The sequence below is a fragment of the Trachinotus anak genome, unplaced genomic scaffold, assembly GCF_046630095.1.
Source record: "Trachinotus anak isolate AG129_WGS33_773 ecotype Australia unplaced genomic scaffold, CSIRO_AGI_Tana_v1 ptg000004l, whole genome shotgun sequence".
Taxonomy (NCBI): domain Eukaryota; kingdom Metazoa; phylum Chordata; class Actinopteri; order Carangiformes; family Carangidae; genus Trachinotus; species Trachinotus anak.
In genome coordinates this window covers 8,839,525-8,852,373 of record NW_027273855.1, presented here as the reverse complement: position 1 = coordinate 8,852,373, position 12,849 = coordinate 8,839,525, and the positions used below count along the sequence as shown (strand labels likewise).

At 39.9% G+C, this 12,849-nt stretch overlaps 1 long non-coding RNA gene across 1 annotated transcript in view; it reads right to left on the bottom strand.

Annotated features, from left to right (window-relative positions):
- LOC139620284 (uncharacterized) overlaps window positions 1–12,849 on the bottom strand; it is a 266,597-nt gene that overhangs the window by 30,323 nt on the left and 223,425 nt on the right. The window lies entirely within an intron of this gene.

The window sequence follows — 12,849 nt, the reverse complement described above, 5'->3', positions numbered from 1 at the left end:
ACAGGAAGTGCCAGTCAAGGAAATGTTTAAAGTTCATAAACTGCAGCGGTAAGCGAAGGTAGAAGCCCAACAACAGCTGTGCACAAAGTTTAACTTACTAGTAAATAATAATCACAACATTCATAAACATACAGTTCATTTATTTGAAAGCAATTTTGAATAAATAGAAGGCTTAAATGTCACAAGTGATTCCTGGGCCCCAGGAACAGTTAAGTCTGTGTTTGAAAACACATCACTCTGTCCTAAAGCTGGAAATCAGAGAATCCTCCATAGACAGCACAGCGACTTTGAAATGTTAGCAGCTGTGTATTCCATCAAAATACTGATTAAAATCTGTAAGTGATGAATGAAAATGTGGAATGCAGGAAATGCATCAGTCTTTAATTGAATAACTCACATTGAGAGCAAATGAACAAATACAGCAGAAACTCTGGACTCTGGAACGATAGACTAAAAAAGTCAAAGGTTTGTTCTCATCATCTACAGCTGAAATTAATTTGAGCCACTGGGGTGAAATGAGTTACCTTGCTAACCCTATAATCTACAGCAGCTGTGTTGTGTTCCTCCTAACAGGTCTCATTTGGCTTTTAAATTGGGTACAAAAATTGAAATTTGAATCTCATTTCGGGCCAAGAAATTATATAAACATTTTATGGCCTCACAGCATCAGCGAGGCAATGCTCTTCATTGTTAAAGAGGTTGACATCGAACATTCATGTTCTCTCTTTGGTTTCTAACTTCAGTGAAGTGCTGCATGTTCACAAATATTGACCAAACTGTTCTGAGGCACAGGAATAAGAAAAGTGAGTTCTGTCAAAGGGTTGGGTTCTCCTTTAAATGCACAATCTGGATCATGATTGTAGAGTCCAATCCATGATTATAGTGGTCTGTCCTCAAAGCATCTGGTGCAGAAAAATAACTAAATTATAAACATTAAGGGCATTACAAAAGCCTATAGAAGACTTCAATGGAATTATCATATAAACTTGAAACTGAAAAAAAAATCCATGATAGAATTGAGATTTCTGACACATGTATGTGTTCTAGGACAACACTGGACTGAATGAATGTGAGCAAAGCAGGACAAGCAGGTTCCATTTGAAGGTATTTAATCTTTGGCTTGCAGTCAGTCAGGTGTGAGTGGTTACATGTCTACAAATGAAAGAAAGCGAACATACAGGTCAAATTCTATCACTTTATCTTGAATAAATCAAAAAACAATTCTAAATCAAAATCAGTATATACATTATCGCTTTAAATATATAATCATGGGGGAACAAACCAAGGAGATTAAATGTACCACTTAACAACAAAATACACATGACTTGAAATGAAATAAATATAATGAAATAAACTACTCACTTGACACACTCAGGAACAAAGGTGAGAGCAGCTCAGCTGAAGGACAAACAGAATGAGCTCAGGACACAGAACAAAGAAAACTCAAGACACCTGTGTGAGCTGCCCAGTTCGCTCACCTGTGCTCCTCAGCCCAGCAGTCATGTGACCCCACTTCCCACAGGATGCTTTATTTAAGTATAATTTAAAAAGAAAATGCAGTACTCCATTTTTCATTTTCACATACTCAAACTGAGGTTGATGAGTATTTGATCACTTACAGTGGTGATTGCACACACAGTAAATTCAGAATAACAAATCTAAATTAATGAAGATGAAATACCTTGTAAACATGTTTGTTGTCTCCATTTTCCTGAGAGTCACTCAGCAACAGTTTTTTTGACTGATAAAGTTTATGAGGATGTACATACAATGAACCCACAGGAGGAAGGCTTCTCTCTGAACTTTAGGTCTGTGGTGACCTCTAGTGACAGGACTGAAGTATTGCTCTGTGTCTGAACTATGTTAAACACTCAGAGGAAGAAAACAAGAAAACAAGACAAGGTTCCTACTATTTAAACATGCGTTTTCTTGAAGACCATGTACTCAAATATTAAACCATGACAACCATATAATTTGAATAGGTTTGTTTGGTGTGTATGTGTTTGGGGATTTTTGCTGCTAAAGCTGAGTAATCTTGCCCCAGAAACCTGCTAACTACTGTTGATTTTCATATGATTTTAAAAAAATATTAAGATGAGTGAGATTTTTTTTCCACAGGTGACCCACAAACTCAAACTCCAGACTAACTGAGCCTCCTTCAAAATAAAGAAAAGCCTCTGCAGCAAACTGAAAACAGCAGCTGTGTTCGTCCTGGATTTCAGTGGTGTCCAGTTTACAATTTGAACCTCATCTGACACCTTGCACCAATCAAGACTTCATTGTTTGGTCATAAAATCTGAGTGTGAAGTGAACACAACACAACTGCCAACATTTGAATCTCAAGTGAGTAACTAATCCAGCTCACCAAGGAGATTAGATGTTCAACAGGATAAACATGACTTGAGGAAATATAATGAAATAAACTACTCACTCTGCACACTCAGGAACAAAGGTGAAAAGATGGAGGGAAGCAGCTCAACTGAAGGCCAATCAGAGAATGAGCTCAGGACACAGAACAAAGAAAACTCAAGACACCTGTTTGAGCTTCCCAGTCAGCACATCTGTCCTGCTCAGGCCAGCAGTCATGTGACCCCACATCCCACAGTACACACAATTTAATTAAAAAGAAAATGCAGCAATCCAATTAGCATTTTCATTTACACACACTCATGTGGGCACCCTATGACCATATTAAATGAAAATTGAAAAGTGGCAATACTCAAATACAAAATTTACATTTACAAGTCACTACACTCTGTAGGGGTCAAAATGAAAATTCAGTCTGTCAGTCATCTCATCAGTGAGGACGTCACTCCCTTGTCTCTTGTCACTTTATCTGGGGCAGTGGCAACAGCTTGTTTTACCCGTCTGTGTCTTATATCAATACAACTCAATGAAAATTACCAGACATATGATTTAAAGAATTTAAATGTATCACAATAAGTGATTCAAGCTGAGAGACAGGAGTCTGGTAGTTATTCTGATCCCAGGTCACAGCAGAGATTCAACTAGTGTGGGCATGAGTCTGCTCCCTCTGCAGCTTCACCTTGATTCCTCACCTAAATGCACTCTTCTCAGTGAGCAAGATCTTTAGATCTTGAATTCATTTCAGATATAAAGCCTGTAAAATGATATGAGCTTGATGAGTATGTGATCACTTCCAGTGGTGATTGCACACACAGTAAACTCAGAATAACAAACCTATATAAATGCAGGTGAAAGACTTTGTAAATGTTTGTTTTCTCCATTTTGCAACACTGAGAGTCACTCAGCAATAGTTTTTTGACTGATAAATCAAAGTTTAGGAGGATGTGCACACAATGAACGCACTCGTGAACGGGCAGCGCCAGATCGAGAACGTTTTTTGCTCGTTCTCATTGCCCAAAGGCATTATGGGAGTGACACTACTGCGCAGTCTCTATGGGCCGCATAACGTGGAAGTAACCCGGAAGCCAGAAACTTTTTCGGCATATGCACCAGGCGAGCAACTTGTATTGAACTGCCATTTTTAGATCCGTCATCCAGATCTTATAATACAGCCATGCATCGACCTCGGTGCATTGCTTCCTGATTTCCTGAGCTAGGGAGTGGCCCGAGTTTCAAATGTCACAAGCGTTAATCACGTTTTAAAAAATTACTCCCGTTAAAGGCATGTTACGTTAACGCGTTAATAACGTGTTAACTTTGACAGCCTTAATATATTATACAGCCTGACAGCCTTAATAAATAAATATATATATATATATGTATATATATATATAGTACAATATTAATAAACAATATTAATAAATCCCAAAATATAATAATACAATAAAATAGTTCAACAACTATCAAATATAATATTAAGTAAAAGGTTATAATTCCTCAGGGGGTTTACAGAAACAACTCATAACACAGCAATGTACACACACTTTTGTTTGTGGTTATTTGTAGTCTGTCATCAGGAGTATCAAAAAGAGATTTATATATTGTAAGGGCTGTAGGTGAAGTTTACACATTCAGATTATGAGACAGAACACGTGAGACGATAATAATAATAATGATGTAGAACATTTTTTCTTCCTGTAAATTTTCACTGGAAGCATAATAGAAAATAATCTCAAAGGAATATACTCTTACAAATAGTGACCCTGCAAGCTCCCCAGACTGACTTATAATACATTGTCTTTAGAAGTGAAAAGGTGTCACTCTTTAAAAGTATTTTAAAAGTCTTCTAGTGCATGATAAGTACTAGTGTTATGTTAAGATTAAGTTGAAATATCTTTCACCACAACTATAATGGAGAATACAGTGTTATCCAAAATAAATTCCTGTATATATGTCCAAAACTAACCTAATGAGCAGCAGTCGTAAAACAAGTGGAGAACTGATCCTGGTTCAGTATTAGATTATAGAGAGTATCATAAACATTGGACATTACATCATGTAATGTCACTGCAGGTGTGTAACAGCTGACTGAAAACACCTGCTGTGATATTGATTGGATGTGGCCAACACAAAACGTAACGTAACGTAACGTAACGTAACGTAACGTAACGTAACGTAACATATGCCTGTGTTTTATTCAAATGTCCCATTAAGTTGTGACAGTCTGAACAATAGCAGGACCTTGAAGTTTAAGCAGCTAAATGGAATTGTGCCATTGGTCGTTTTATCATTGACATCAGAATGTCTTCTGAGGAAAAGACCTTTTAGAGCCCCTTAAAAGTTGCCTGTTTTGCCTGGTTGGCAATTGGGCCTGGCTTCCACTTCTGGGGCACTGGCAGGAGCATTAAGTGAGAAACATGCTTTTATTTTGAAAGCAGATTAAGTATGGTCTTTTCCCTGTATCTATGATGAACTTGATATCTGGTAGGCAATAAGTACATTGTAACACAGTTTTAAATGTGTATGTGATGAGCTCCAGTGAATAAACTGATTCATTAACACACCTCAGTATCATCCTCATATACTGTATATATTATATATAATATTGAAAAAAAGGACAAAAATCAGGGACACAGATTACAAGGGCCTGACTGCAGCTTACTTTAGGCCGTTCTGGGGAGCACTGCAGTGTAAAACTAATTAAAAGAGAGGAAGTGAGGTGAACAGGGAGAGAGGATGTCAGAGATGGTGCTAATTTAAGTGCAGGTAGGTCAAAGCATCCCACCTTCCCAGCAGACAGATACTCTCTGCTCACATCGCCACAGGAAATCTGCATGTAGAAGACAATAACAGCAGGAGCTTACAGTATCCACTCTATTCTATTGTATTCTAAAGGTAAAATGTTTCACCTTTTAGCTTTTCAATTTTCAAACTGTCCTTATGGTTTATTACATTGCAGCTCAATAGTTGGTGTTGTGTAGAGGTCACTTTACAAGAACAGCTGAAAGGCACCAATGCCTTTGAGTATCCACAGAAATGCTTCAGGGAGAAGAGGAGAGGGAAGAATTGAGCTCCAACATGATTTTAAAAGCACTGGCAAATAGGGCCCAGGTGTGTCAGGTTTGCTGATGAGCCCAGGTACAGATGGCAATTTGCCACACCCACCTCTAGTACCTGCAAAGACAGCAGCCACACACAGGAAGCAACAGGTACACAGGGTGGAGGTCATCAAGCTGCCTTCTGAAGATGAGAACATGCGGTCACCTACAAGTGACCACATGAAAGTAATAATGTTTACATGACAGCATTAAAAGTCAAATGCAGGATTACGCCTCGTGTTGTATCATGACATCAGTAAAATTTACATTTTGAACAGATAACAAGAGATTGTGATAGGACATATGGTGAAACAGAGAAATGTTATACCACAAAGGTCTTTGATTCTCTGACAGCACTTAAGCTTTCCAAGTAGCGGTGAATTTTCACTCTTTCACTCTTTGTGGAGGTTGTTGGGGCTCTGTGCAGCTTGTGAAGAAAACCACAGACGATGCTCAGTGCTTAAAAAGACACTTATGCATTTTGGCATTAAAAATAATTTAACCGTTTTTATTTTGGGATAAATGTCCCAAAAAGTTGCTAGAATGGTCATCAAAAATAATGCAGGAAAAAGCTGATCTTTGTAGTAAAGACAGAAATAAAACTTGTATTGTCTTTTAAGGTTCACTGCTGACATTAAATTGGTAGTTTGACTGTATTGTCAGGCTTTTTAGTGAAAGTAGCAGGCTTTATTGTAACACAACAAAAGCAGTTGGGATGTAACGATGCACTCAACTTACCATTCGATTCGATTCACGATTTTAAGTTCACAATACGATTTTCCCATTTTTTATTTATTTTTTTTTTTCAGAATGAGCTGCATGACAAAAATGTCAGAAAAATGTTCATTTATTTATATAAACTGTGCAAAACACCATTTGTGTCCTCATATCAAAACTGCAACTAAAATTAAAAAATAATATAAATATAAAAATAAATTGGGTTTTTAAAACACATCACACATCAAAATAACTAAATAAAAAGAAAATAAAATCTCTTGAAGTAAATAAACTAAGTCTTGTGTAGCTTGGAATTAACATCAACAATCAACATGTCAACATTCTCAGGCAGAAGCTGAGACCTCTGCAAAGTCACAATGTCCGCTGCAGTTGAAAAACCCTTTCACTAGGGAGAGAGGTGGCTGGTGTAGTAAGGTATGCCTTTGCTAGAGGCAAAAGCAGCTGGTACATCTTACCATGCTCATTCCACCACTTGAGTTGACAGCTTGTGAGGGCAATGAGTGTTTCACTTCTGTACCTAACAGTCCCACTCATGTGATCGATCTGTGCTGCCTCTGCAGGTTTTGTGAAAGTCCCTTCTAGGAGATCTTCCAATGCTGTCTTCTTGGGAGGAGGCTGTTGCAGCTCAGCTTCTGCTTTGTCTGCCTGGTCAGCAGGCTGCTCTGCTGCAGGTGTAGGGGCACTGGTACCTCCTCCTCCCTCATCCATTTCCTTCACAGGGAAGTTGTTCTGTAAACAGCAGGGAAAGAACTAAGTAAATTGGTATACATCAGGCAGAAGCCTCATCTCATCACACAAACTCTTTGAGACACTCCCCTCTGGCAGGAGGCTGCGGTCCTTCAGGACCAAAACCTCTCGCCACAAAAATAGCTTCTTCCCATCTGCTATTAGCCTCATCAACAAGGCTAGAGAGCCCCACTGTTGCTGATCAATTGCACCAATCACCAGAAAAAATTCCTTGTATGTGAAAACATACTTGGCAATAAAACTGATTCTGATTCTGATTCTGATTCTGATCTTATCACAAAAGCAACACACAAAAAAGCATGTATGTGCTTTCAGAGAAAGTTCTTCTGAGAAAATAACTCGTTATATGCATTAAACAATAAAAGAGTTATAATCATTAGAAAGAGAGAGATAGTTAAATACATATCTGGTTGTGCAGCTGCACAGCTTTCTCCTTCGGCCTGTGGAACACATCCTGGTGCTGTTTTTCCTCTAGATGGGGTACAGTGCGGAATCTGGGGTCTACTGCAGTGCACTCCAGCAGGTGGTTGTATTCACTAGCGTATCTCTCTGTCAGATTGCCACCGGGGATAGTTTTCTTAATGACGCTCACCATGGAAGAGTCTTCTTCATTGGGTGCCATGCTCTGCTCGATCATGTGCTTTAATGGCACAATGAGAGACACTGTTGGGCTTTTTTCGTCACTCAGTGGTTTAAAGAAATTTCACCATGTCCGCAGCGTCATGGATGCCTGAGTTATCCAGTGTGTCGATTTCACGAGCATTCATCGGACGTCTGCACTAAGGAGAGCAGCTGCCACAGCTAGTTGCCGTTCGAGATAGCATTCAATCATATCCAGATTGCTATTCCAGCGAGTTACGACGTCCATGTTTAACTTGTGCTTGTTTATGTCCTGGTTGAGTAGTGCTTTCTGCTTGGATCCGGTGAAAGAAGGCCACAACTGCCTGATGCGACCCAGCAGATTTGTGGCGTGGGGAACACTCAAATCTGCTTGAGTAGTTTAGTTTAACGTGTGTGCAAAACGCTTGATATGGGGTGCTCGTCCGGCTTCCCTCGCCGCAACGTCCATGTTTTGCGCATTGTCTGTGACGACAGCAATTCCATGTTTAGCCCCATTCCGTCACAGCCCATTTTAATCCTGCAGCTTTGTTTGCCCCACTGTATGTTTAAAAAGAAGGTGAGTTTGAAGAGCAAAGCTAGCCATTTCCCACATGAGTGATAACATGAGCTGTGATTGTAATATAACTTTGTGTCGCCCTGGAGGTCCAGCTGTCTGTTGTGAAAGATATACTATCTGCCTCTCTAAGAGTCTGAACCACATTTCCTTTGATTTCTCTGTAAAGCTCTGGCATCACCTTCTGGCTGAAGTGTGGGTGTGATGGGATACAATATTTTGGCTCCAGTGTATTGACCAACAGCCGAAAGCCTTCATTTTCAACAACGGACAATGGCCTCATATCTTTTGCTATGAAAACACCAATGTACTTCATAATCTCCTTGGCCCTAGCACTGGCTGGGGTGAAAGGACTTGCAAACCTGCCTGTCAGCGTGGTTTGTCCTCTTGGCAATTTTCACTCAGGCGGTGGCGGACTGAGCTCACTATGGTGCCGGTTGATAAGCAGTATCATGTTGGTTGTGCTATTTGTATACATCATCAGCCTCTTACAATATTTACACGTGTTGTCTGTGATTTTTTCACCGTTTTCATTTGTAAACCCAGTGAAGCCAAAATGCTGCCACACTCTGCAGACTAAAAGCGGTCGGTGCATCCACTATTGAAAAAAATTGCTTGCCATCTCTCTTGTTCTGTCTGAGAAGCCTACCAACAACTAAATGTGTCGTACGATGTTGAACAAGTGAAATCCAAAGTAGATTGTCTTTCGCCGATTCAAGATGCATCGTTAAGTCCCTAACTATCAATTCAATTCAATTTTATTTGTACAGCGCCGAATCATAATATTCATTATCTCAAGGCACTTTACAGGGTAAGGTCGAGACCTTACTTTGTTATAGAGAAAAACCCAACGGGGGGGGGGGGGGCAGGAACAGTTGTATAGGTAATGGTGTTATCAATAATAATGAAAGATAACAGTGGTTAATAGTGGATCTGGATCCTGCTGCTCCAGAGGCAGAGATACCCGAGCCAGCCCTAACTATAAGCTACATCAAAGAGGACGGTTTTAAGCCTGATCTTAAAGGTAGAGGGTGTCTGCCTCCTGAACCCACACTGGGAGCTGGTTCCACAGGAGAGGAGCTCTGCCCCCCATTCTGCTCTTACAAACTCTGGGAACCACAAGTAGACCTGCATTTAGAGCGCTATAAGCTATAAAATAGGGAACTATAAGCTCTTTAAGGTACAATGGTGCCTGACCATTAATGGCTTTGTAGGTGAGGAGGTGGATTTTGAATTCTATCCTGGATTTTACAGGGAGCCAATGCAGAGAAGCTAACACAGGAGAGATGTGATTTCCTAGTTCCTGTCACTACTCGTGCTGCAGCATTTTGGATCAATTGGAGGCTTTTTACTGAATTTTTGGGACATCCTGACAATAAAGAATTACAGTAGTCCAGTCTTGAGGTAAGAAATGCATGAACTAGCTTTTCAGCATCCTTTAGACACAGAATGGGTCTGATTTTTGCAATATTGCACAAGTGGAAGAAGGCTGTCCTAGAGACTTGCTTTATATGTGAAGTAAAGGACAAGTCCTGGTCAAAAATGACATAGAGGTTTCTGACTGTAGCACTGGGGGCTAAGGTGATGCCATCCAGAGTCAGTATATTATCACATAGTGTATCTCTGTGGTGTTTTGGGCCAATTACAGTAACTGCAGTTTTGTCTGAATTTAAGAGTAAGAAATTACTGGTCATCCAGGTTTTTATGTCCTTAAGACACACCTGAAGCTTGGCTACCTGGTTAGACTCACCTGGCTTCATGGATAAGTACAGCTGGGTGTCATCTGCGTAACAATGGAAATTTATCTGGTGCCTCCTAATAATGTTTCCTAGAGGAAGCATATATAGAGTGAAAAGAACTGGTAGCACAGAACCTTGTGGAACTCCATGACTGACTTTAGTGATATAGAAGAGTCATTATTAACATGAACAAACTGGAGTCTGTCTGACAAATATGGCTTAAACCAGCTTAGTGCGGTTCCTTTAATGCCAACCATATGCTCTCGTCTCTGTAATAAAATCTTATGATCGATGGTGTCAAATGCAGCACTAAGATCTAGTAGGACAAGTATAGAGACAAGTCCATTGTCTGAGGCTATGAGGAGATCATTAGTAACCTTAACCAGAGCTGTTTCTGTGCTATGATGGACTCTAAAACCTGACTTCAAACAAACCATTCCATTGGAAATAAAGGGGAGGTTGGATATGGGTCTATAATTGGCCCAAACATCTGGATCAAGAGTAGACTTTTTAAGTAGAGGTTTAATTACCGCAACTTTAAAAGCCTGCGTTACATAACCAGTTGATAAAGATAAGTTAATCAGACTTGATATAGAGGTGTTGATTAAAGGAAAAACTTCTTTGAACAGCCTTGTTGGAACGGGGTCTAGAAGACAAGTCGATGGTTTAGATGAAGAAACTGTTGAAGTGAGCTCAGAGAGATGTACAGGAGAAAAACAGTCAAAATATAAACCAGTGGACTCTGAGGCTGCTGAACTGGACAGTACATCTGAGCCAGCTGTGGGGAGGAGATGGTGAAGTTTTTCTCTTACAGAGGCAATTTTATTTGTAAAGAAGCCCATAAAGTCATTACAATGGAGGGCTAAAGGAATAGATGGATCAACAGAGCTGTAGCTGTCTGTCAGCCTGGCTACAGTACTGAACAGAAACCTGAGATTATTCTTGTTTTCTTCTATCAATGATGAATAATAGGTTCTGGCTTTACAGAGACTTTTTTTTATATGCCAATAGGCTGTCTTTCCAAGCCTTTAGAGATTCTTCGAGGTTAGTAGAACGCCACTTCCTTTCTAGCTTCCTTGAACTTTGCTTTAAAGCTTGTGTTTCTGAGTTGTACCATGGAGCTAGCCTTCTCTGACTCACAACCTTCTTTCTCAGAGGGGCCACAGTATCTAGTGTTGTACGCAGTGAGGCTGCAGTAGTACTGTCAACAAGATCATCAACCTGTGTGGATGCGAAGTTAAGAGAGCTGTCCCCTACTGCATTGATACATGGCAGTAGGCTAAATACCAATGGGATTCTTTCTTTAAATTTGCTAATGGTATTGTCAGAGAGACACCTGCTGTAATGATTTTTTACCCAAATGCTGTGTAGTCCATGACTGAAAACTCAAATGTTAGCAGAAAATGGTCAGATAAAAGAGGGTTTTAGGAAAATACTGTTAGATATTCAATGTCAATCCCATAAATCAGAACCAGATCAAGGATATGGTTAAAAGAGTGAGTGTGTTCATTAACATGCTGAGAGAAGCCTATTGAGTCTAATAATGAATTAAATGCATTACTCAGCCTGTCACTTTCAACATCTACATGAATGTTAAAATCACCCACTATGATGACTTTATCTGTACTGAGAACTAACTCAGATAAAAAAGTCTGAGAACTCAGATAAGAACTCAGAGTAAGAGGCAGGTGGATGACATTGGTAGTTTTCCAGTTTGGGTGTGACAGACTAAGAATAAGGCTTTCAAATGAATTATGATTAACCTTAGGCTTAGGATTTATTAATAAATTGGAGTGATAAATGGCTGCCACCCCTCCTCCTCGGCCTGTGCTTCGAGGGATATGAACGTTAACATGAGTGGGGGGTGTTGATTCATTCAGACTAACATATTCATCCTGCTGCAGCCAGGTTTCAGTCAGACAGAGCAGATCTACATGATGATCAGTTATCAGATCATTGACTAGTAGAGATTTATATGAGAGTGATCTGATATTCAATAATCCACATTTAATTTTCCTATTATTTGATTCTGGAATAACAGTTGTGTTCATTTTTATTAGGTTTTCATGTCTAACTCCTCCTCTGTTCACTTTTGATTTATTACATTTAAATTTAGGTGGTTGGGGGACAGACACAGTTTTAGGGGGTGAATGGCAGGCGACTGCTCTAAGAGAGGTGCAGAGAAGAGTGTAAGACTGCAACTCTGCCTCCTGGTCTCAACTCTGGATTATCATGGCTTTGGCTTTCTAATAAACTCAGTGAGATTTCTAGATATGAGAGCAGCTCCATCCAGCGTGGGATGTATGCCGTCTTGTCTAATCAGACCAGGTCTTCCCCAGAAAGTCTGCCAGTTATCAACAAAGCCCACATCATTGGCGGAACACCACCTCGATAACCAGCAGTTGAACGATGACAAGCGGCTGTACATATCATCGCTGGTCAGGTTGGGTAGGGGCCATGAGAACACCATGGAGTCCGACATTGTTTTTGCATAAGTACACACCGACTCCACATTAATCTTAGTGATCTCTGATTGCCGTAATCAGGTGACATTTATGTTTATCCTTAGCCAGCAGTTTCAGGTTTGATTCAGTGTCGCCTGCTCTGGCCCCAGGAATGCATTTGACTAACAAGCAGTGTTTCAAAACTTATTAAATGATCCATGTCATAAAATGACGGGTTCAGCAACAAAATGCTCAGGTTACTGTGATTCTGCCCAATCTTCACTTTAAAAGTAGCTCCATGTTTTTGCTATTGCTACATGGCTAACATTAGCATTAACAGCTCTTTACTTACCAGTCTAGAAGAAAAGTGGCAAGTGCAGCATCAAATTTCATTTTTTTACTCAACAGCTGTCTCTATCATGTCTCTTCTACTTCAGTTAGCATGCTAACTAGCTAGCCCTGGTCCAGCTGGACTGTCTCGTCACTTTCTGATACTGAGTCAGTGTAGTGTCCAGTCTGCCCTGAAGACATAGCTGCTTAGA